General features: G+C 39.5%; 1 protein-coding gene across 4 annotated transcripts in view; it reads right to left on the bottom strand.

Annotated features, from left to right (window-relative positions):
• Positions 1-23,978, bottom strand: part of TSHZ2 (teashirt zinc finger homeobox 2) — a 233,004-nt gene that overhangs the window by 53,214 nt on the left and 155,812 nt on the right. The window contains exon 3 of one of the 4 annotated variants that reach the window (XM_074920025.1): positions 22,165-22,257. The exons of the other annotated variants lie outside the window; for them this stretch is intronic. The gene's annotated coding sequence lies outside the window, so the exon portion shown is untranslated. Of the gene's footprint in view, positions 1-22,164; positions 22,258-23,978 lie in introns of those variants that run through there. 4 annotated transcript variants of the gene reach the window in all.

Genomic DNA, 23,978 nt, shown 5'->3' with positions numbered 1-23,978 from the left:
TAATCAACCTAAAGGGGAGAGCAAGAGAGAGAAGGAAAAAAAAAAAAAAGCAGAGAGATTTGCAAACCTACATTTGACAAACCCTAATTTGGGAAATTATTTTGTATATCAAACATCTTTGATTCCTAATGATGAGCTGTTTTTCAAAGAGAAAAATGATCCCTGGTGAGCTTGGGAGGGAACTGTAGCTTCATAAAATACTACTTATAGGCTTTATTAGATGCACTATCAGATATTAGGTTCAGGGAGGATTAAGAAAAATTACATACTTTCTAGAAACGCAAGAAAACCTGCCAACTTCTGGTGACTTAGCCTGAGTCTCCAGTGATCTCTTGGGGCCCACAGGTTGGGGACAGTTACAAACAGTCAAGCTTTCTAATGATCACCTCACTTGTATTTCCTTGCCTAAAATGAGGATATCAAAGCCAGTAGCTTTGAAATTGTACTCATTTGCTATGAAAGGAAGAAGCAGTGGCTTGCAAAACTCTCCAGCACTTAGACAGTTGTTTAAGATCAGCTACGTGACTGAGAAGTTACTGTCCTGGTGTACCTCATCTCCACAACCCAGCAAGCTTGTGTTGTCCTCCTGCCACTGATAGTAATAGGGACAAAACAGGGATTGCCCAGCAGAAAAGAAGTCTGCAGGCTGTGTATTAATACCCAAGACTTTAGTTTTAAGTAACTTTGGAAACAAAAAATACCAACTCACTTTGAAAGTGCGAATTTACTTTCTGGCACCTGTCACCTTTCTTTTTCTTTTTACAAGGATGTGGTGGAAATCACCATGTTGTGATATTCCTAGTTACAGAACAATACCTGAATCTAATGCGATGTACAGCCCAAAATACTGTTCAACAGAAGTGTGTTGTGTGAAATAAATTTCATCTGTACAAAGATGCTGTGCACACGGTATGTGATGCATGTGGTAAGTGGATGTGCAAACACGCACACTGATTGATACAGAAGCAAAACAGGCAGTTGTGTGCACACTTGAGTACTTGTAGAAACAATCACACATTGTACATGAACATTTCCACGTCCAACTTGTCCCTTGGCTATTTGTTTCTCTCCTTGGCTACAAACTTCAGTTTACTGATGGTATTTAAACACCAGAGGACTGAGAAAGGGGTTGCTGTGAACAAGAAAAATTTCAGTGTGTTTTTAATGAGCTTTTCTTTGGTTTATTGTAGCTTTTGTAAATCCTGACTGAGAATTTGAAGTTGCCAAATCTCCTCCCCAACGATACATACTGTAGCTTCCAATGCCCTCAGGACTCCATTTTAATATAACAGGTTCCAATATAGTAAAAAAATGCCAGCAAGTGAGTAGAAGCCAGAGTCTACTTCAGCACACTTGGCTGGCCTTTCAACTTTCTGAAATCTCTGTTTTCACTGGAGCTAGAAAAAAGAGATTTTTATCATTTGAAAGAAAAACTCGAGTCCCAGAGCAAACAAGCTTTAAGATTATGTTAGTTCTGCTCACTAGCTCAGAGACAAGAGGACTAAAGATGAACTGACAGGGAGTTTAGTCCTCTTGAACACAGCAGCATGTGTGTGCAGAGCCCGCGTGGGAGAGCCCTGCCTCAGCTCCTCAGCAGCAGCACTGGTGCCCAGTTTGAGATTGCAATGGGAAATTACTGCATGATAATAAATTTGTTACATCATCTGTGACCTAAGATGCACATCGCTACTGTATGCACAGGCGATGCCTCTGCTTGCTGAGCTCACTGAACCACAAGGCGCTTCAGCTGTTCTCCCTTGACCTCGCCACATCCCGCCTTGCCCACAAGCACTTTTATATTTATCAAGAACCTAAAGAAAATTCATAGTACTAGACAAAAAACTGACTCTGCCTTAATGACAGCTACCTGGTAACAGCATTTCTCAATTTTCTTTATGCTACTGGGCTTCACTTTTTAATAATTACAGACCAAACCTAGTCACAATACAGTTTCACTTAAGACAGTGATATGAGTTCTGGAATAAATAGGATCTAAGTAGAGCTATGTACATGTTTCATTTAGTGTCCAAATTATTATCATTATCATCCATTTTGGGCTCACTCAAAATGAAAAAAATTAAGCTCATAAAAAAGAAAAAGAAACAGTATCCACTATGAGATGTCCTGTTTGTCTTGAAATGAAATGTATAGGTTTAGTTTACAATGTGGGTTTGTTGGGTTTTTTGTTTTTTAATAGCTAGAAACTTTTCTTCAAAATGAAAATTCAGTGTTAATTCCAGAAAATGTCATAATTAAGTACCTTGACAGAATACTTTCTGGGGTCTGTAGGCAAACTTCATTTTTCCATCTGTACTCTACTGGTCTCCAAAATTTTCACTTACCCTTGGCTTAACACTTCTGTTGTAGTAATAGGGATCTGATCATATGCTCTGTTTCATCATTTATATGTCAGTATGACTGCTAGGGTTATAGGGCTATAAATTAACATAATTGAATGGTGAATCAAGCTCATTTATTTCTACTTTCATTCATGATAGGAGGGAAAATATAAAGCTAAAATAAGTTTCAACCATGATACCTCAAAAATTAGCTTTCCACCTTTAATGCACACCGGAATCAAGTTCCTTTCTGATGAAAGTATAGAATTAAACCCAAACCTGCCACTTATCTTGATGAAGGATGGTATGTTAGCAGATGGTTTTTGCAAGCAAGAGATGGGCCATTTTGTTCATCTAATGATTCCCATGAAAGGCAAAAAGCTAAATATATATCCACAGGTGCCTCACTTGGAGGCTTTAAGCAGGTAGCAGTAAACTGCATCAGAGCTTTTGCTTTGTACAGTTTAATTTACTTTATTCCCAATCTCAGAAAATAAATTTGAAAGCCAGACAATATGGAAAATACTTCTTCTATTAAAGGAGATAAGTGAAATGCATGGATATTAGCTCTTCTTAGTAGATGTTTTGCTTTGTTGCATGAACAACTTACCACCTTACAGTTACAGATGTTCATATCCCTTCCAGTTAACTTAGAAATTAACTGGAAGATTTAATTGTTGCTACTAGACATAATTTTTTTCTTAATTTTGTTAATCTATGAAAAAAATAAATAAAATTTTGTATTGTCATTTAAAAGTGAATAGGAAATGTAATATGAAACAAAATATTAAAGTGACAAGTATTCATTTCATTGTGATTTTAACAACTGCAGGTTTTTTTCCTCTAAAACTACATTGAACCCATACTGCCAAATAGAAATTGAAAACCAGAAATTTCTAGGTAATGTTATTATATGATAATATTTCTTTGGGCTGAAAATGTACTTTCAAACAGGAAAAAACTCCACAATTTTCTAAAACCAATTTCAGATAAATACTAACTTTGTTGTTTCAAAATAAACATAGTGTCTGAAATTTAATTTCTATTAGGGAGAAGCCTCTTTAATTTGTTGTGTCCCTGGCAGAAAAATATTCTCTCTTCCTCATCTTTCCAGCCACTACATGGCATTGTACAAAAGGAAGAGAGACATGCCCTCTGCTCTTTGGATTTTACAATCTGGTTATATGTGACATGCATGACAGAGAGAGATGCCACTGCATGAGTTAGAGGGAGAGATGTGAAGTGTTTAGAAGATCCAGGGAGAGATTTACATGTATAAATAGTTATTTTTAAGAAAACATCTCATTCATTTACACAACTGTGGCAGTCCTCTTTAAATTCAGCGAACTGCTCTGTCCTATGGTGAAATATATGACAGAGGGATTTATATCAGAACAAACATAATTGGTTAATCAGAGTTTAAGGAAAATCCACTGTTTCTAAATAAGAGCCAGGTTGCTGATTGCCAGAGCTTACACACCACCGTGGGGCGGGGGGGGGAGGATAGAAATGCACCTGCAGGAACAGCACACAGTGCAAAATGCAACTGCTACTGCAGTCGGCAGCAGAAACACCCTGGGAATTGCAAATTGGTACTCAGTGACTGACCTGAAGACAATTCTAATCCCAAAGAGCTCTTAATTTAGTGTAATGACAAACTGCACAGCGGACGAACAGCAAGGAGGGCAGTGGGTAACAGTCTGAGTGGGGATACTGGCATAGGTATTTTTGGGGCAAGGATCAGAGCAGCCACAGGTGACTGATAAGTGTGATGGACCCACTATCACTCTCAAATGCACAGGGGAAGCTGATAAAAAAAGCATCAGAAAAAACTGATGTTTTTTAGTATGGCACAGGCACCAACGAGTGAAGATGTCCCAAAATGTAGCATGATACTGAGAACAAACGTTGATGTTGAATCCAGTTGGCAAACAGAGCAGCGGATGACATTTATCAGTTGTGCCCAACTGGATTCACCAAAATACTTGTCCTAAAATTTGTAAAACGGGCCCTTGTTCAAAGTCAGCCTCCACCCCGCTGCCTTTTCCCTTATCACTGCAAAAATGCTAAAGGCCTCAGCGCAATTGCAGTGATCACGGATGCAGACAATGGATATATTTGCAGAGAAGGAAGTCTCTTAAGTTGCTTTGTTAAATGCAAGACTTGGAACAGATCTCCTTGTTTCAGACCTTGACCACTGCGAGTCAGAGCAGACCAGAGCCGAGTTCAGGAGAACAATTACTTCTGCGGCGCTTTCATGCTACACTTATCACATGTCTCTCTACTCACAAAAGCATCTTCTTTTCACAACAACGCTGGAGCAAATTGCTATGTCTTTGTTGCCAGGCAAACTCTCTGCTCTGTTTTCTCCCTTGCCAGTCTCCCCAGTCTCCAGGCTGCTGGTGTATTAGGATGTACTCTTAAATCAAGAGCAACTTCTCTCAAAGCCAATCCACAAATAGCCCAGAGTTCACAGCACTCCAAGCTGCTATAGATGCTTGTTTCTTTGAGCCATGTTTCTGTTTGGATACACAAAGGAGGCTTTAAAGTTTCTCATGCAGCTATTCAATCCCCTCCATGAGGAGAACATTCCTGTTAATGAATTATTTTGTCAATCCCTTCTCTTACAGAAATGCTGGCAAGGTTCAGATACTGATGCAGGACACTGGTGCTGTCTGATTTTTTGTCTTGTTTGAAAACTTTTTTCCCCCTCTTGCAGTGGAAATTAGATTTTTAACTAAGACAATCTTTCAGTAGAAAGGTATCTGCTTGCTGTAGAAGTTTGCTACTTTTCATCAAAAGGCCCCAAACATTCAAATCTCAAGAGTCTTGTGGTGAGAAAAAAAAAAAAATTCACTGAGAAATAAAATGGTTTTATTGGAAATTCTAATGAAAGCTTTTTGTTTTTGTAAAAAATGACTATGGAAATTAAAACCATTTTCAAATTAATGTAACAAATACTCAACACGAAGAGTAGAAAAAATACCTAACTACCTGACAAGAGAGTAATTAAAAATAGACTCACTTACTGAGGTAGTTTAAAGCTAAAAGGGCTTTATACAGATTGAAAACATAGAGGATTATTTGGCTGTCTAGTTGAACAAGCCATCTAATTTTATTCATTAATATCCTTATATGACACAAAGGCACTAATTAACGTTCACATAAACAACCTGCATTGCTTTGTCACGCATAAACATGCAAACGCCCCTTCAGACATGCACACATAGGTAAGTGCACACAATGTGCCAGTTCTAAACTGTGCTTTTGCAATAAAATTTCCCCATAATCTAGCTTGATTTTATATATATGCTTCAAAAGGGCAGTTAATCCTGTCTTGAAGAAAAGAAAGCACTCAGGAGTGCACTTGAGAAACTGTTGTGATCTTCCATCACCTTCACAACTAGGAACTGCGTCTCATTTTAATATGTTATTATTTTACTGCTAAATTTGGTCAACATAAATATCCAGCTAAATATGCTTTCTCAGCTAGACTAAGAAGCTGGCTATCACGTAGAGATGCCTACACACAGCAATCAAAGCAGCTCTCAGTATTTTTGATAAGCTGAATATGTCAAGTTCTTTAAACTTCACAGCAGAAGGGTGGATTTCCAGCCTGCAGGTCATTACTGCTGGCCTCCTCAAACTTTTCTCTAGAATATTTAAATATACTCTTGAAACATGGACATTTCACTTTGGGACACATTTATTCCCATGCATATAGGAATAAAAATCTATTCCTTATTTGCTTTACTGAGTTTAACTTTGGTTTTTTGTTTAGTTTATTATTAGTTTTATTTGTACAGAATAGGTATTTTTTTTTCCCATAGTACTGCAATATGAAATTAGTTGAGGTGACTGCCTATCTACATATCTACTTGTGTCTTGGAGTAGATATAATCCATAATCTATATGCTTTGTTTCAACTGCGTTTTCTTTATATCTGACTGTATTAGAATGAATTCTGTTGGACTGAAACCTCTTAACCTGCAGATTCATTTTGCTCCTACACAGCAACCTTTTCTCCTTGTTATTCACTGCTCCATCAAGTCCCCTGTCACCTTGCAGCCTTCACCAAAGTATTTTACATCTTTGCTTGGATCATTGGTACAAATATTATATAGCCAATACAATTTAGAAAGAGGAAGCATTTCAGTGGTATCTCCTATTAACAATACACTGAGAGATCCACTGATGAACCAGTATTGAAAACATCTGACACGTGTTTAAATACCTAACGAGGCAAAACATCAGGTGGACTAAGTCAAATGCCCTGGAGAAATCCACGTATATTATATCATCCCAGTTACCTTTCTCAAGTAGATATGTAATCCTGTCAAAAAGACAGTATGTTTATTTGACAAGATTTATATTCCTTGAAACCCTGCAGGCTGTCATTAATTGTATTTTACCCTCTAATTCTTTGTTAATAGAGTTCTGGGTTAATCATTATGTTTTACTTGGAATCAAGATCAGACTAAGTGGTCTGTTGTTCTCTGAGTCATCCCTGTAACCTTTTTTAAAATACAGGTTACAGGTTGAAAATCTCTAAGGGACATTTATGATCCTTACAAGAGTGATTTCATGTAGTAAAACATCAAAAGTGAGATCTTGGTCCTACTGAAGTAGGTGGTAAAACTCTGATTGGCTTCAGTAGTGAAAGAAAGATTTCATTGAAAAGTGAAAACTGGAAAGCTGAAAAAATAACTGAAAATATGAACGCTAAATTTAGCTTAACACTAAAAAAGAACACTAAATGGCAAGTGTTATTTGCCTCAATATCTTTCCAGCTGTGAAATAAAATGTCAAAATTTTTGTGGAAAGCAGAAAAAGTAGTTGAAAATCCAATTTATCATTGAAAAATGCTTTACATGGGAAATTTTCAATCAGCAAAATTTATACTACTGTCTTTAACCACTGCTAGTGCAAATCTTGTTTGAATAGTCTTGCAGTAATCTAAGCACACCCCATACAGCAATAGCAATCCAGCAAGTAGACATGAGGCTTAGACCAGATGGCGGTCATATTTACCAAATCAACTGATTTCCCCTTGAACATCTCTGCAGCATTTTGAGTTACCTACAGGTAATTTTCAAGGTAAGAAAATTATGTGATTGATACAGGAATGTTAACTCATCAGGCATTGAGGGAGAGGCACTTTTTCTAAGAGGTGATTGGCTTCAAAATGATCTTGATTTTGTAGAAGTCCATAGTACAGTCTTGCTTTGTGTGCTTAATGCTTACCTCCTTAATACTCAAGAGGTATTTGATACCCTATAGCTCTAGGTATTACAAACCCAGAATTATAGACTTGTTTCCTAAAAGTTTTTGATACATGGGTAGTGTTTGTCATGAGATAAAACTCAATCATAACAGCCATTACAGGCTCACTGAGTCAGAATAGAAGGTAATTTGGAGCACAAAAAAAAAAAAGATAGTGCTTATTTTTAATAATAGTCTGCATACAAGAAATAGAAAAAAGTAGGAGGCTGAAGTGGTTACTTAAGAGAAATTAAAATAGCTTGAATGATAATTTTAAACACGTTACACACTTGAGTGTCCAGCTTGCTTAGTTTTGTGCTGTACGTTCTCTCCCTGCTGGAACAGTAAATGGGAGGGAGATATATGCCACCTGTAGAAATTTGCTTAAATGTATATATATAAACATGTATCTAGACGTAAGTATATATCTATATAAATGTGTACACGTGGTTTTGGTTGAGGATTTTTGTTAGATATCACGAGGATCACCTTCAAAGAATCTCTACAGAAAAACATCTGCACTTGCTATTCCAGATACAGTCAGACACCTGAGAGAGCATAAATTCCCCTGAATAGATGTATTGTTTTAACATTTATTTCTTCACCTTCTCAAAATGCCTGCTCATCTGAATTTACAATATATTAGCAGCCGTGCTGTATTTTGTGTGTGTGTGCATGGTTCTCCTTCACTACACTATAGCAGATTAGTGCTCATTCGCCTCTTTTCCTTGCTTCTCTTCAGATCGTTACACATGACAAAACAACTGTCCTAATTACAGCAAGTGTTCCCAGCTCTGTCACTGTGACAATTACTGCAATGAGGGCTCAATATCTGCAGCAGACAGTAAAGTATTACTGCAGTTGTGTTTGATAGTGCTCAATTGTCCCCTTGAGAATTCTTCAGATCAGTTTTTTTTCTGTGGGGGTAAGGACTCCCCCCTTACTCTGCCCACGGTGCATTTGCTAACAGGGTTCAAAAGTTTAAGGCAGGGGGATGACCAAGGATTTACTGAGGAAAACACAGAAGTTAGTGTTTTTAGAGGAGAGTACCATTTGCAGATATGGTGTAGGTTTTTTCCTACAAGGGCTGGACAGAACAGCTTTGCTGCCAGTGAAGGATAAAATGGATGTTAGCCAGGGTGGTTGCAAACTGGCCCTCTCTGCAAGTCTGCAATAGTCTCTATGATAACAGGAGGCATATTTTTGAGATAGTTCACTCCTTCCTCTACTTTGTATTTGCAGGCTGATAAGATGATATTGTTCCAGATGGGGCAAAAGACCCAGATCCAATAATATAACATCCCTCTCTGAAATGGCATCCCTGCTGTCCACATGTTAGCATGCCTTTCGGGAAGCCTCCTAGCCTGCTGTTGTGCCTGCAGCAGTGTCTCTCTTGTTCCTTTAGGATTACTTGTTTGTTTGTTTGTTCAGGTGAACTGATACATACAGACTCTCCAACCAATCTTAAGGGATGGCCCCACTTGTGACAGTTCATTCTCTACTTACGTTGAACACCTTTAACCCCCCTTGCCTCATCAGCCTCTGCAATCTCAGCAGATCAGACAGGGGATTTCATCTGTTTCCAAAAGCAATATCATGACCTACGCTACAATCACTTTTCCCTGAGTGATGAAGGTGATGTTCTCTGCATTTATAGTTCATTATGCTCCTGTAGTTGATTCATTCAGATGTTCTCCTTGTAAAACCCATAAACAAGGCAGCTACACAGGTCCTGGTTCTATCTCATTTGGCCAGAAACATGTATGCAAGGTCCTAATACTAAATATTGATCATGGAAAACTAATGCTGCCACACTTAACTTGGCATCAACTGACCGGTGTACTTATAGTCTGGATTTCTAATTTTCCTTGGTCAGGAATAAAGCAATATCTTATTTATCAGATAACATCTTTATTATAAGCATCTTGCACAGCCTTTCCACTTCAGCCCGTGTGGGTCTCTTCTGCTCTTGGCATGGATCAATGCAGTCAATATTTCTGACTGCAAAGCTTTCTATGACTTACACATATTTAAAAGGATAAATCCCAATCAACAACTCCTCTGCTTGAACACAACCATTATAATCCTTATCTTTGATCCTTTGGGCTACAGCAAGCAATGTAAGGAAAGAGTACATCTTACCAGCTCTCAGCAAACAGTTGTGATGACAGCAGAAGATAAACAATGTTGCCTGGGTTTGTTGGCTGGAATTTCTCCAGCAAAACCAGTAAGTGGTGCTGCAGTTTCACAAGTACAAACTGGCCAGTGAGCCCTCAAACTGGTATTAACAACACTCTTCATACCCCTTATGTACAAAAATGCCAAAATACCTTGTAGTCAAGCTCCTGAGCCTCTACAGCACTGAGAGAGCTAGTAGGATATTTGTTTCACATATGGAGAAATTGAGGCACATTAGAATAATATTGCCATTATAATATTATCATTAAAGAAAGAAGAGTCAGAGCCACAGCCATGGCTTTTCCATTTAGGCCATCTATACTTTTTACCAGATGAGATTAAATCACATAAATCAAGCTGGGGAGGTGCCTAAATTATGTTTAGGGAGTTGAATTTAATCACTATAAGGCTTGTTTTAGTCTTGTGAATTTAGTATGCTACAACCATCCATTCTTCAGCATATGGAGGCCAACTAAGTTCAAAGAACTCACATTTCAAGAGGACTACTTTTGAGAGTTAAGTTGTTGGCCAACCCTACATTTCACAGCTACACCAGCAAACCCAACTAATACAGATACAGCTTGTCCTGCCAACAGAGTGTTTTTAGCAGTTAAGTTTTTACTAGCTCCCTCAATGAAATAAGCTGTATCAGCAAAATCACTTTTTCTTTTTTTTTTTTTTTTTTTTTATAGCTGAACCTATACTGAAGGCTGTGCCAATATAGAAGTGCTATAAAAAAATGAATGACACCCCTAACCAAAATTACTATACTGGCAAAAGGTTTTACTGTAGACCTGACTTTAAAGGTTCCTTCGGAAAAATTTTAACAGACAAGTCAAATAGGGAAAAGAGGAAGGAGAAGGGGGTAGAAGGGCAGGGAAAAGAGTGAAAAAAAGGATTCCTTTTCACCCAATAGTCAAAGTGTTCTCTCTGAAGTTCTTGCTTTGCTCTAGAAACAGCTAAACAACTTCAAAAGACATGTTTGTTTTATTGAGAGATCTAATAGATCTTTTGATATAGTGCCATATGTCCCAATTCTGCTCTCACTTATAGTCAGGAGTGAATCATCTGAGTTCAGAGAAGCTCCTTCATGGGAAAACGACATGAGAAAAGGATCAGGCCCTAGTCCTCAGCAAATCTTTAATGAGAGCTTAAAACTAAGTTTAGTATTCGCCAGAAGGGCTAGCAGGCAGAGCCCACAAAATTCTTGACAGGCGCTCACCTGTTTTTGGTTTGCAGAATGCAGAGTCAGTCAGACAGGCACTTCACTTTGGTTCCTTTGTTCAACCAAGGAAAGTCTAGCAAAAAGCTTGGAAGGAACAAAAGTACAGTAACTGCAATAGTAATCAGTTTTGCTCTTTTTCCTTTTTCTTCTAAGTGTCTCAATTTTGCATACAGTTTACACATTTTTACTTGGGAAAACTTTCTCTTCTGAAGAGAGCTTACAAAATGGCCTGTGATAAAGTTATTTCACACATATTACACTGGCACTTTCTATACTATGCGAGTATCAGCATCTTAACATTGGGGCATCTCTTCACTATTTGCATTTATAGCAGACTTTGTAAGATTGAGTTATAAAAAAAGAGGCTGTCTTTGACTCATGCTTAGTCTAAACTGCTCAACGAGGTAACAGTTTTCAAAACTGCAACCATGAACCAGATACTCCTTTAAAAAAAGAAAAAGAAGCACCAGAGAGAAATAAAATCATATGGACATCTTGTGCGGAGATAATTTTTTAATGTGCATATGTAAAGTATTCAGCAAAATGGATGCTTCTGTTGTCTTTGGCCCCTACTGTAACACAAACTATTATAATAATATATCACTCACTATATACAGTCAGAAAACTTCAAACCTGAAAGGAGTGAGTGAAAGCACTCCACTGTGAATAAGGTCTTGTCAGTGAAAAGCTCTTTTAACCTAATCTCTCTTCTTATCCCCAGTAATGAATTCTACCGGTGAAGCTACAGAGAGCACTCTTATACAAGCAGTAAGAGGAGAAATTCTAGTTGATTTTCAACTCTACTGCTCGTGCCTTTCTCTTTCCAGTCATTAGAAATTGGCACATCACAGATCCAATCAAAAAGACTTTGTCGCCAGCCCTATTTTGCCTTAATAGGACGTTGTGGTCTCAGAAACATTCCTTATGACATAGAAAAATGTTTCCTCTTTTGTTTAAATACCAAAATGATTGTCGATCGTAACGATGTAACCCGATAATGCTCACATGCTGCACAGACCAAGTTTCTTTGTCATGCAGTTTGGTCAGATTTTTCTCAGAAATTAGTTTATTATGAAGGTGGCCTGAATTCAATATGAACTTTTACATCTGTTTCAGGGTCTGAAGACAAAGGGAGAGAAAGGAGGAGAATAAAGCCAGCAACACTGCCTTAGCAAAGCATATTATATGCAATGGGCTTTACCGTGCCCCCTGTGAGGGGGTACTGCTCACACAGGAAGGACGGTGCCCAGCCACACGCTAAGCCGTGCTGCTCAGCTCCCTGCCAGAAGCAACTTCTGCATGTAGGAAAAAAAAAAAAAAAAAAAAAAAGTGATTTTTGAGATCTAAATTGCAGAAGGAAGGTAAAGATTTAACAAAGTAAATCAGATTGTGCTTAATTTTAAGGAAATGAACATTTTCAATATACTTGATAGACCCTAGCCACATGTTGAAAGTTATGCAGGGACCTGATTTTTCTATGGCTACTCAATAAAAAAATGCTTTTATGGAGACCTGTTGCAGATAATACTTCCTTCTGGCAATGCAAGCACCAGTTTCTTCTCCATCCCACACATGGTGTGTGCCTTTATGTGTGTTTGCAGATGCACCTCTCCCTGATTTATATTTATTTGCCTTAATAGCGTGGGCAGAAACTGAATCCAGATATTTTGGCTCCTTTATCTCTGCTTTACAACTCTTTTATCTCACTTCTGAACCTTCCTCACAAGGAACTGTGATGGCGTAGCTACATGACCTAACTTTTACTAAGAACTTGAGTGGTATTAGGTAAAAAAGATAAACTCTGAAATGGAGGAAGAAATCTGAACGTCATAAAAGAACTTCATTCTGCCCGTTACTTGGATTGCACCTCAATAATCACAGGGTGTCGTTTCAGAGAGGCTCCAACACTGCATCCAAACAATGTTATTTGTAACAAACTATTAACAGAGGACAATGGCTTGACCCAAAACTTATTAAAATAGACTTCATGAATAATATATGGGAATTGAAAAGTATAAGTGAAATGGTGGATGTAGACACAATAAAAAAGCCTTTGAAAATGCCCTAAAGTAAAATATATATTTTCAAAACTGCAAGTTTTATCCATTTTTTCCTGAAAGTCACGTCCCTCTATGACCTCAGGGTACAACAAATATATTAGACATAGATCATTTCTAAGTGTTTTTGGCCTTTGCTGGGAAAACATCAATTTTTGCCATTTGAAAGTACTTTTTCTGGCCACACACACAAACATCCTGCCCTACCTCAAAATGTTCTCTTGACTTCCTTCCCTATATTTAAGTGACACAAGCTTTCAAAAAAACCCCAAAAAACAAGCATAACATTGCAAGCTACACAGGTATTAGGTCACATGAATTTTGCAAATCAGCAAGACCAGGATTGCCTACTCCCCTGTTACCTTAGGCACATATAAGGAGGGGTAAGTCTGACCCAATGGGATGCCAGCCAGAACTTATCCAAACCCCCTGAAATTCAGGGAGTGCAGTGCCAAGCTAATAAAACCTGCCTTCCATCAGATGTATTACGCAGGGCTCAGCACCATGCCAACGCAGCCACCTGGCTTTTTGTTGGCTGGGAGGTTGAGCAGAGAAAGCCTGCCCAAAATACCATGCAGAACTATCCAAAAAGAAGCCATATCACCTTTTGCAATTAACTCTTGCTGTGCTGGGAATTTTTATTAGCAAAGACATGAATAGTCTGGGAAGAATGTCTGATATCCTGAAAAACACCTAGGTTGAAACAAATGGAAGCCAATTTCTTAAATATTTTCAAAGTCTGGAAACAAGTCATGCTCATTGGTGTCAGAGAAGGACACTGCTTATTGCACCTCCTGAATGCCCTCTTTCATCAAATAACCACGGGCATCCTTTTACTCATCAGGTTTTACTACCCAATGTGTCCACTAACTTTTATTTCCCTCATGCATCCCCTGGGTGAGGGTAGCAGCACTTTCTTCCTCCCAGCTACATGGGTTGCTAGTTTTAGCAGAGAGGAATGTTTCTCATTGCTTGCCTGTACTGTGCTAAAAGCAACAGAGACACAATCACAAATGGAGTCTCCAAGCATTATGTTATTGAAGCAGTAACAAAAAGGGAAGATGCAGCCAAGTTGCCTTTGAAATTCCTTTCAGAATCCAAAAAACTGAAACCGAGTCCAAGGTCCTTTTATGAACAGAATCCAAGCTTTCTCACTCTACCACTGTGAGTGGTCCAAGTAATTTAATTGCCAGTTTTGCGTAAAGTCACTTCTGGTCCATTTTTCCCATCTTAGTCCTTTATTACTCACCTTTTTACTTTTTATGGTGATGTTCTCTATTTTCAGCAAGTTATTATTTTAGAAAGAAGGGGGATGTCCCCTAGCAAGGGGACATTTTTTTCTGGAGAGAAATATCTATGGCTGCTTCTCAGGGCTGGGGTATCTCAAGTGTTTCTTTTGTTCCTATTGTATGGCTGCTTGCAGCACCTGTACTGCTGTTCCTGCTGCCTTGGCTGTGGCAGATGCTTTTGCATGAATGTAACCACTCCAGCCCCAAGTCTTCAGAGATGCTGGTTTTGTGTAACTTATCTCTATGATCAGCATCAGTACAAATCACCTCTGGAACCTTCTGCTTTCAGTGTAGCACATTAGTATAATAAAGCTATCCCAAAAAATTCAACCTGAGGCAAAACCTACATGGCTTTTCAGAATAAATGAGTCAATCGACTTCTTTAAAACTCTCAACAATCATGCAGTCAGAAACAACTGTACAGTAATACATTGACTGGCTAGATCTTAAAAACAATACTACAAAAATAGGTTAATACTGCTCAAAAAGTTCCATATAGGAAAGAAAACAACACTGAACCTGCTGCAAAAGGCCAGCTTGAAGAGTCCACAGCAGTCAGAGCTCAGAGCAAGGCTTAGTGGAGCTCTCAGCAAGGGCACAAACTCTGTTCTCCACATGTGAAGCAGGTGCAAGATATTTTGCTTAGCCCTAAGAACCTGCCCATGATAAATAAATTCCCAAGCACACCCAGAACCTGTAACAGCTGTTCAGCAAAACCCAGCATTTTTTTCAAAGTGATATGCAAGTGTAGTAGTGAAAGGCAGAGAAATTCCCAACAGGAGAGATTCCTGCTGTAAATACCTCTCAGGAAGAGAGTGGAAAACAAAACCTTCGAACAGCCAAAAAATAAACTAACAAACTATGACCATTTGTGGTTTTCTAAAGCTTTTAAAATACTGCTGATGAGCTTAAAATGAAAGAAAACATCATACTTGCAAGAAAAAATACTGTTTTAAAAAAAAGTTTGTCCAATAGAGAACCTGCTTCCCTAATTAAGCAATTAAGGCTCAGCAAGGCAGACGTTATCTTCACATAAAGGTCATTTTAAATGAAGAGGGGATGAAAAACACTGTTATTGGAGAGTTTTATGCATGATCCTCTTATGACTGGTGGCTGCTGGTTTGAAATAAGCTGAGAATTACTAGATAGTATGTTTGGATTTTCTTCTGCTTAGAGTCAGACCTGGGAATGTTGGGGTCTGCTCCCTGGGCTGGTAAAGCTTCTACTGGAGTCTGCAGTGTCAATTCCTTGATTCTCCTCCCCATGCAAATCATAATGAACCTACACTGAGGTAAACGTAGGGAAGAAGTTCTGGATTTACACCCGTGGAAATGGCAAGGGAGTGAGTGCAGTTATGCTGTTCCATGAGTGCTGGAAAACTTTATCAGAGCCACAGAGCTTGCTCCCCGTTCTAGATCCCCCTTGCTTTTAGCAGTGCCTTGCTGCTGTGGGGCTGTTTCGTGCTGGTCTGGGATTGCTGCTCAGCACTGGTCTGCTGGTTCATGCCTGGGGTGACCGGGGGCTGAGCTCCTTCCTGCACAACACTGGCCCCATCCACTCTGCACACCAGCAGCAGTCCTGGGCATTGCCTGGGAGAAGCCTGGGAGCATGCTGAGGCTGGACAAACTCAAGACAGAAATGTGCCAGTGACCTGGCCCTGAGTGGTGTCAGTAATGTGGCACTGGGGGCTTGCCTGGCTCTGCCACTTCACACAGCTTCGGTGAGGCCAGGACCTCCCTGGCTATGGGGGTGTGTGCAACAGGTCGATGAATCCTGTGGAGCTGTAGGCACAGGCTCAGCACACCCAGTCTTAACCTCTCATTCCCTGTTGACTGTCCCTAGCTCAGAGATTTCCTCTATTTTAGGTGGGAAAGGGGCTGAGCATAATCTCAATCATCTCTGGGAGAGCCTTGAGCCGACCTGATGTCACCTGGTTTCTGCCTCCTTAGAGCAGAATACAGCAAGACAAATGGGTCAGCCGTCCGGCTCGTGGCTTTTAGCTACACTTCATCAAAACAGAGCATTAACTCGTTGATGCAGATGCAGCACAGACATTATTATTCTATAGGCGCATCAAATGAAAAAGGAACCACAGGCAGACACTGGGGGATCTGAGCAGGTTTAAATAGATGTGATGTGATAATTAACGTCCATTGAGGGATTGGGGGGGAAGAAGAGGGATGAAACATAAAAACAATTTCCACCTTTATTTTAAGTTCTTTTGACAGATGGGAATATTTTCTGTTATTCTACTTGTGGTTTGGGTAATGAGATTAGGCCTTGCATAGCAGGAAGCAGAATTAACTTTGTTTACTTAAAGTGACACCGTCAGCTTGGAAAATCACATTTCCATCCGAAATGCAATGCCTACTATCATTACAAATAACCCTTGAGATCATGATAACTAAAGGAGATTAGAGGCAAAACTCCCCATGTTTCCCCCTCTTTTTTTTTTCTCTCCTTTTTTTTTTTTTTTTTAAATATACTTTGTTCACACTGCACTTGCAAGCACTCCCTGTAGCCAGGGTGCCAGCTCGGCATCTCCCTGGGACTGTGCTCTACCATGCCCTGCACCTGAAATGCAGTGGGTGCAGGCAGGGAGCAACAGATCGAGGATGAGAGGGGGAAAGGGGGTGGAACCCCAGGTGGCTCTGGCTGATCTCGGGCACCCTGAAAAAATATCTCCCTAAAGGCAAATGGTGTGGCAGTGAAAAAAACCACAACAAAAACATCGACATCTTAAAATGTGTTTAACATCAGGTATATACAGGACTGGGAATTCCTAAAAAAATTAAGATGTGAATTTTTAGAAGCTGACTGATTGGAAAAGTCCCTTAACATTGGCCCTTAAGTGTACTGCCACTGAAGTGGCTGTAAAGAGGCTGGGTGTTCTCAGTTGCTGCATCACACACAGGCAACAGGATGAATCTTTAGGAAGGGAAGACAGGGAGGAGAGGGAAAGGCTTTACAATAGGATATTTCCTAAATTACCAGTTTATGCACTGGAATGCGCATGTGTTAAATGACTAGGCTTGCATATACATGAGAGAAAACTGAAAGGGGAAAAGGCATTCTGCATCCTCTCTGCTGTACCTACAAAAAATGGTCACAATTATAATGGCAATAAGGGTTTACACGGAACAGTGCCTGTGATGGAGCCTTGCAGAGACTGAGTGTGTTTGTGATGCTTCTCCCTCCTCCTTTGCTGCCAAAGCCAAGCACAGTGACTTGTCCACGTGGTATTTTATGTACTCATGACCCCTGCTAATGTTTGCAAATCGAGGAAATGCCTGATATCTGCCATAGTCATTACTGCTTCATGTCAAAAAGAGTGACAGGTAAAGAGTAAAATCTGGACCCAGCACAGAGATGGATCCAAAATATATAAATAACCAATTAAGAGAAAAGATTAATAAAAATATTGTAACAGATCCCAATCTGCTGTTGAGTACCAATTGCCAGTAATAATCTCTATGGTAACTGAACTCTCTTTGGCCTCTTTCTGTATTGAACTAGTGTTTTATGTTTTTTTTTCCCCTTCCCCTATTTTCATGGAAAGTTTTCAAAACTGGTTTAAATATTATGATATTTTCCTCTTCAAGTGCTAACTGGGAAAAGTATTCATTTTGGCTGTGTCAGCCTCTTAAGCAGATTTTCCCTTCCTTAGATGGCTGCCTTAGAGGTGACTTTTGTGAGGGCAACTACTAGAAGTTCTGTTCAAACATAAAATAGGTAAGGGAAGTTTTCAAAATAAAAGAGGTTAAAATATTGCCCAGCAACTAGATAAACCAACTAAGAAGAAGGAAGAAAATATACTAAGTAAAGATGTTGCTTTCAGAAACTACCTATATACCTGGGGAAACTTAACCTTTTTAAATTTTTTATTGTTATTACCTGGCTGCACACATGTCTCTTCTTGCCAACTGCTCTCTTGTAATCTCAGCAACTTGTTCTGGGCTATGGTTTTATACATGGGTGTTCCCCTTCCCCAGCCTGCTCTTGCACAGGCTTTGACTACGGGATCTAAAAAAAGATACTACCTTCACTAACAGCATCACACAGTAAATATTTGTTGTGTTACATCAACTGACAAAAATAAAAATTTTAAAGGAGCACATGCAGAATCATGTGAAAGCTGTCTTCTGTGTGCATGTATAACACAGGTTGTTTTACTAAACTTTCATTACTGTAATACAGGTAATTAGGTAACATAACTTTTACAGTATAAGTATCATACCTTTCAACTTTTCATTCTGGCTTTTTTTTCACATAACTCTGTTCTGGAAGAAGATCCCAAACAAGAAATTTTGGCATTGGATGCAGTCTATGAGTGAAGAGATGCTCTTCTCCTCTAACAGTCTTGCCCCACGACAAGGTATGAGAGTTTGCTGATGGCCCCTCAGCTGATGGATTTACTCATCTAACTCAAGTTTAGGGGAGACCCATCTGCCAAAACATTCACTGGTTTGTAATTAGTGCCACCCCCAGGGAATTCATGCTAATAAAAAGCACATAATCACCCTCACTCAGCTGTAAAGAAGGACACAGGGGCTGGATAACTAAGTTTTGGGGAACTGTGTGTTTGAGCAGAGAGTTAACTTTCAGGCTTAGAAGTTGGATGCCTCAGAAGGGAACCTGTAAAATTCATCAAGCTCTTTTCAATAAGGCCAAATGCTGGGGGCTGCACTTGGGCTACAACAACCCCCAGCAGCGCTACAGGCCTGGGGAGGAGTGGCTGGAGAGCTGCCAGTCAGAGAGGGACTTGGGGGTGTTGATTGACAGCCGGCTGAACAGGAGCCAGCAGTGTGCCCAGGGGGCCAAGAAGGCCAATGGCATCCTGGCTTGTGTCAGCAATAGCGTGGCCAGCAGGGACAGGGAATGGATCTTATCCCTATACTCAGCACTGTTGAGGCTGCCCCTCGATTATGGGGTTCAGTTTTGGGCCCCTCACTACAAAAAGGACATTGAATGACTCGAGCGTGTCCAGAGAAGGGCAACGGAGCTGGGACGGGGTCTGGAGCACAGGTCGTACTGGGAGCGGCTGAGGGAACTGGGGGGGTTTAGTCTGGAGGAGGCTGAGGGGAGACCTCATCGCCCTCTACAGCTCCCTGAAAGGAGGGTGCAGAGAGCTGGGGATGAGTCTCTTGAACCAAGAAACAAGCGGCAGGACAAGAGAGAATGGCCTCAAGTTGCACCAGGGAAGGGTTAGACTGGATATTATGAAGCATTTCTTTCCAGAAGGGGTTGTTGGGCATTGGAATGGGCTGCCCAGGGAGGTGGTGGGGTCCCCATCCCTGCAGGGGTTTAAGAGTGACATAGTGCTCAGGGATATGGTGTAGTCGGGAACTATCAATGTTGGGTTAATGGTTGGACTGGATGATCTTCAAGGTCTTTTCCAACCTAGATGATTCTGTGTTTCTGTGATTCTGTGGGGTTTGCTTATGGCCAGACCTGGAAAACAGAAAGATGTGGAGAGCCGGTTGATCCCTTATTGTAGGGTATCTCAGGGGCTTTGGGAATCTGCTCAGTTATTGCTGAAATATAGCCACTCAGTTATTTCTACTCCATTTAAATAATAGCTATTCCTTCCAGAGTTCACAGTCTAGGAGATTTCTAAGAAGGTGGATCTGTAGACTTTCTTTAAAAATCCTATTAGAATTTGCTTTTCTGAAACACTTTTGCTTTGGGCTTAGAGCACTCAGTGTGTAGGGAAAACTCAAAACTACCTTTTCCAACCTCTATTTGGTCTTTGGAAGCTTCATAAAAACAAATCTCAAACTGAGGGAGAAGAAATGGGCAGGGGCATGGGCACAATTCTTCTGCCTAGTGAGGGTTGCTTACCTGGGGGAGATAGACCCTGAGGTTTTACTCCCAAGGACTCTGAATACATTTTGACTCATGGCTTTAGTTCAAACAAAACAGTCCCTGGACTGTGGACTGGCATTTACCCTTTCCAGTCAAGTGTTGTAACCACTAGGCTAAAAAGTTATGCTTATATTTCTGTTTCCTCTCCCCAGCCCATTAAATCTTGAATTGCTTTTTTGAAAAACTTCAGAAAGGGCAATCTGAGAAGTGCTCCCCCTTTGTCTTTAAAGCTGAGGTGTTTTTCAAGAGACAGAGAACACCATTTAAATGTTGAAGGATCATGTAAAATCCCTATTGACGGTTCATGTTTGGAGATGCTATATAAATTAGACTCATATTCTGCAACTCTTGCTCCTTTACATGACAGCCCAAACCAAGACCTTGGATCTGAAATTGTGGAGTGTTTTGAAAATATGGAGCTGGATTCAGACCCAGATCTGAATTTTCTCGTGGTTGCCTGTCTTCCATCTGTTTGTATTTGGATGTCTCATAGGATATAAGCAGCAGTTCTGTAGTGTCACACATGAATAAAGTGGATAATTATAAAATTAAAAGATATAACATGCTTCTAGGGGAGATAAGACTACAATTAAAGAGTATAAACAAAACTGAGTTTGATGTACAGACTGATATATTTATTCATTAAATATAATAACATAAACAAGACTATTAACTGTCATATTTTAATGATACTGTACCCTGCAAAACATACTCGGGAGAAAGTCCTATTGACTTCAATAGCAATGCTACATAAATTTAAATCATGGCTGCTGTAAAACAATATGTCATCATTCTTATTCATGGTTATTTGTTGTATGTTCCCCAAAATGTTAAGCCAAATACCAGTAACTCACTGAACTGAGTCTGAGCTCAAATGTTTTATTTGCAAATGTAAAGAAATCCAGCAGGGAATGCAGAAACCTGTTACACAAATAACCGAAATACAGTATTTTCAAGAGGGGAAAATGGCCCAGGCAAGGCTGCCGTCTATCCCATTTCTCTAGAAAACACTGGACATATTTTTGCTCAGGAGATGGCAAAATTTGGGCAAATGCCACTTCATATCAGCAGTGTTAAGATCAGATTCTGACCTTTTTTAAAGATTGTTAACAGTCAGCAACAGTGGAAGTCTTAAAGCAAAATTTTCTATCTGAAAAGTACGCATTAACTAGCTTGGGGTAAGTAAAAAGCCAGTCTGGAAGGGAAAAAAGGTTTCAAGAATTCTCCCTTGTTGTACACAGCATCTGTGCCAAGAAGATGTAAAACGGAACTATTTTGAGTCATAACAATTTATCCACCCTTTGCCCAGCCTCTTTGCTCATGCAGGGCACCAGGCAGGGGAGAAGCAGCTCATGCAAGATCTCTAGTGTGAACAGCACAAACAGAGGCAATCTTAAAAGCGGACTCACCCCAAATTTGTGAACTGCGCTGAACTGTGAATTATTATGTCAAATGTTTCATTGTAAAATTCCTCATTAAATCCTTTGGCGTTCACCACACGCTCAGCATAACTTGAAGTGCTGAGAAAACGAACACTTACTGTGCCATGACAAAGGCCAATGGTTGCCTCTTTACTGAGCTTGATACATATGGTGAAAACATATTGACTAATTACTTGCCATTTTCAAAAACTGAAAACACTCCAAAGTCAGGCCTAAGTTAATAGAACAAGATACAGTATGAAGTATAAAGACTGGGAGAATAGAGAGGAAGAATAGCGTAACTCTGTTACTGATAATCCCATATTCAACACTTGTTTGATATATGCATACAGAGGAATAGCACAGCACCTCACTGTTTCAAACTGCTTAATGAAAATTGGTAAATTAACCATCTGATTAATACATCTGTTCAAAATAGAGACTAGCTGAAGTAGCAAAGATAAATTCCAGATCCAGACTTCTTCCAGATACTAGCATGACATGGCCAATAATTTGGGTCCAGGTTCAGTTTTGTAATGCTCAGTTTTCTAGTTTTGCACCTTGTTCTGGTGTTTGCCAAGTGCCCCAAAAGAGAGAGAGCTGGGCTCTGGTGATGAAGCACTGTGAGGGAGATATATTAAAGGGATCAAATTCAATGTGCAAAGTGAGACACCAAGACACACTTCTCGCTCTAATTTTCCAAATGCCATCTCTGATACAAATAGTCCCTCACAGGAGCCTAGCCTGAGCTGCCTTACAGGAGTTCCTCGTACACAGCTTTCACAGGGAGCCTTTTTAATGTCATCTGATTTCCAACACCTCTCCTCCAAGTCATGACAAATTGGTCCACTCATCTGATTAGGAATCTTTCCTAAGTAGTGGGACGAACGTTTGACAAGTTAATTTCAAGGTAGCTCATGGAGTAGAAGCAATGTAAAGCTACACAACTGTAAAAAAAAATGTTGCTGGATAAATTCTGCCAGTAATGGATGTGTAAGGGAAAATATACTTAAAATTCAGGCTCTTTGTATTAGAAGACAAGCTCTTTAGTTTAGAAGTAGAAAACATGAGGACTTGCTGAAGCTACAGCTAACAGGACTACAATTACTGATATTACAGTTTTATGATTATGAAACTTGTGCTGATGTATCGACAATTTAGAAATAATAAGAAATGCAATGGATGAATTTTAAAAAATCAAGACAATTTTTAAAACCTCAACAATTATTCCCTTTTATAACTGTTCCCTTTAAGCATCCAGATCATAGAAATCGGATACCTGAATAGGATGCCTAAAGTTAATGGCATTATTAGGTTTAAAAAAATGAAAGAGTAATCAAAAGTTTGATTCATTTACAAAAAAGTTCACAGTCTGTAGAAGCTCACTATTTTACTAGTTATAATTTTTTAAAATTCAGGATAAATCTCAAACCATGTTTGGAGGTTAGAGGTAGTCATAAGCAGAGACTAAATGTATTTTATAAACATTTCTATTATATGAGAAAAACCTGCTGTTTTAGAAACACATAAATAATATGATGTCTTTCATAAAAGTTTTAGAAGAATTTTTATTTTCCAGCTCATAAACTAAAAATAAAACACTTGAAGTGATTGACTTTCCTGTAAGGCAACTTTTGAGCTTGATTTGATAACTCTGCTGGTAAAGTCCTAGTAAAACTCCTGGGAGAATTCCTGGTGCTTTGAACGGGACCAGACATTATCCATATTGCTTTTCATTACTGTTACTCTTTTACTGTAAAAACCTGAGTAGATCATCACAATTTTGCCCCTGTTGCAGAAATATGAAAGAGTTTAAAAGAATAGCTGTTCTCCAAAGGGTGGGAAGAACCTTGTTTCATTTACTTTTTAAAAAGAGTTTGAAAACCTTTAAGTTCCATAAATGTGAAAGATGATTTTCCTGCTCCAGTGGAGTTCCACCTCAACTTTTTCCAAAAGCCTGGGTAAACAGCTCAATTCTGAATAGAAGCGATAAACAAAAATACTATTATTTATTTTTATTAAATCGTTCCCAGGGCGATGGAGCCTGCCCTGGGCAGCCAATGAGCCGAGCCCTCACTTCCTGGGCACTGCTCTGGCACAGGCCATGAGGGAGGCATGCACTTGGTCTATCATGGGGTGATAACCAGGCCCTTTTAACAGCTTTATGCCTTCAGTCACTTTCTGTTCTTTGTAATGAGGATTTTTTTTTTTTAATTTTCTTGGAAGTTTACCAGCAGTGCGTACTGTGAGTGGAGCCCTGACTATGCAGCGCCCTGCAGGAGGGGATACCAGAGTGGGGCAAATGTGTGGGAAGTTCCTTCAGAATCCCCGTTCCCTCTTAG

This window comes from Athene noctua, chromosome 16 (genome assembly GCF_965140245.1).
Source record: "Athene noctua chromosome 16, bAthNoc1.hap1.1, whole genome shotgun sequence".
Taxonomy (NCBI): Eukaryota; Metazoa; Chordata; class Aves; order Strigiformes; family Strigidae; genus Athene; species Athene noctua.
This window is presented reverse-complemented; position numbering and strand designations above follow the sequence as displayed.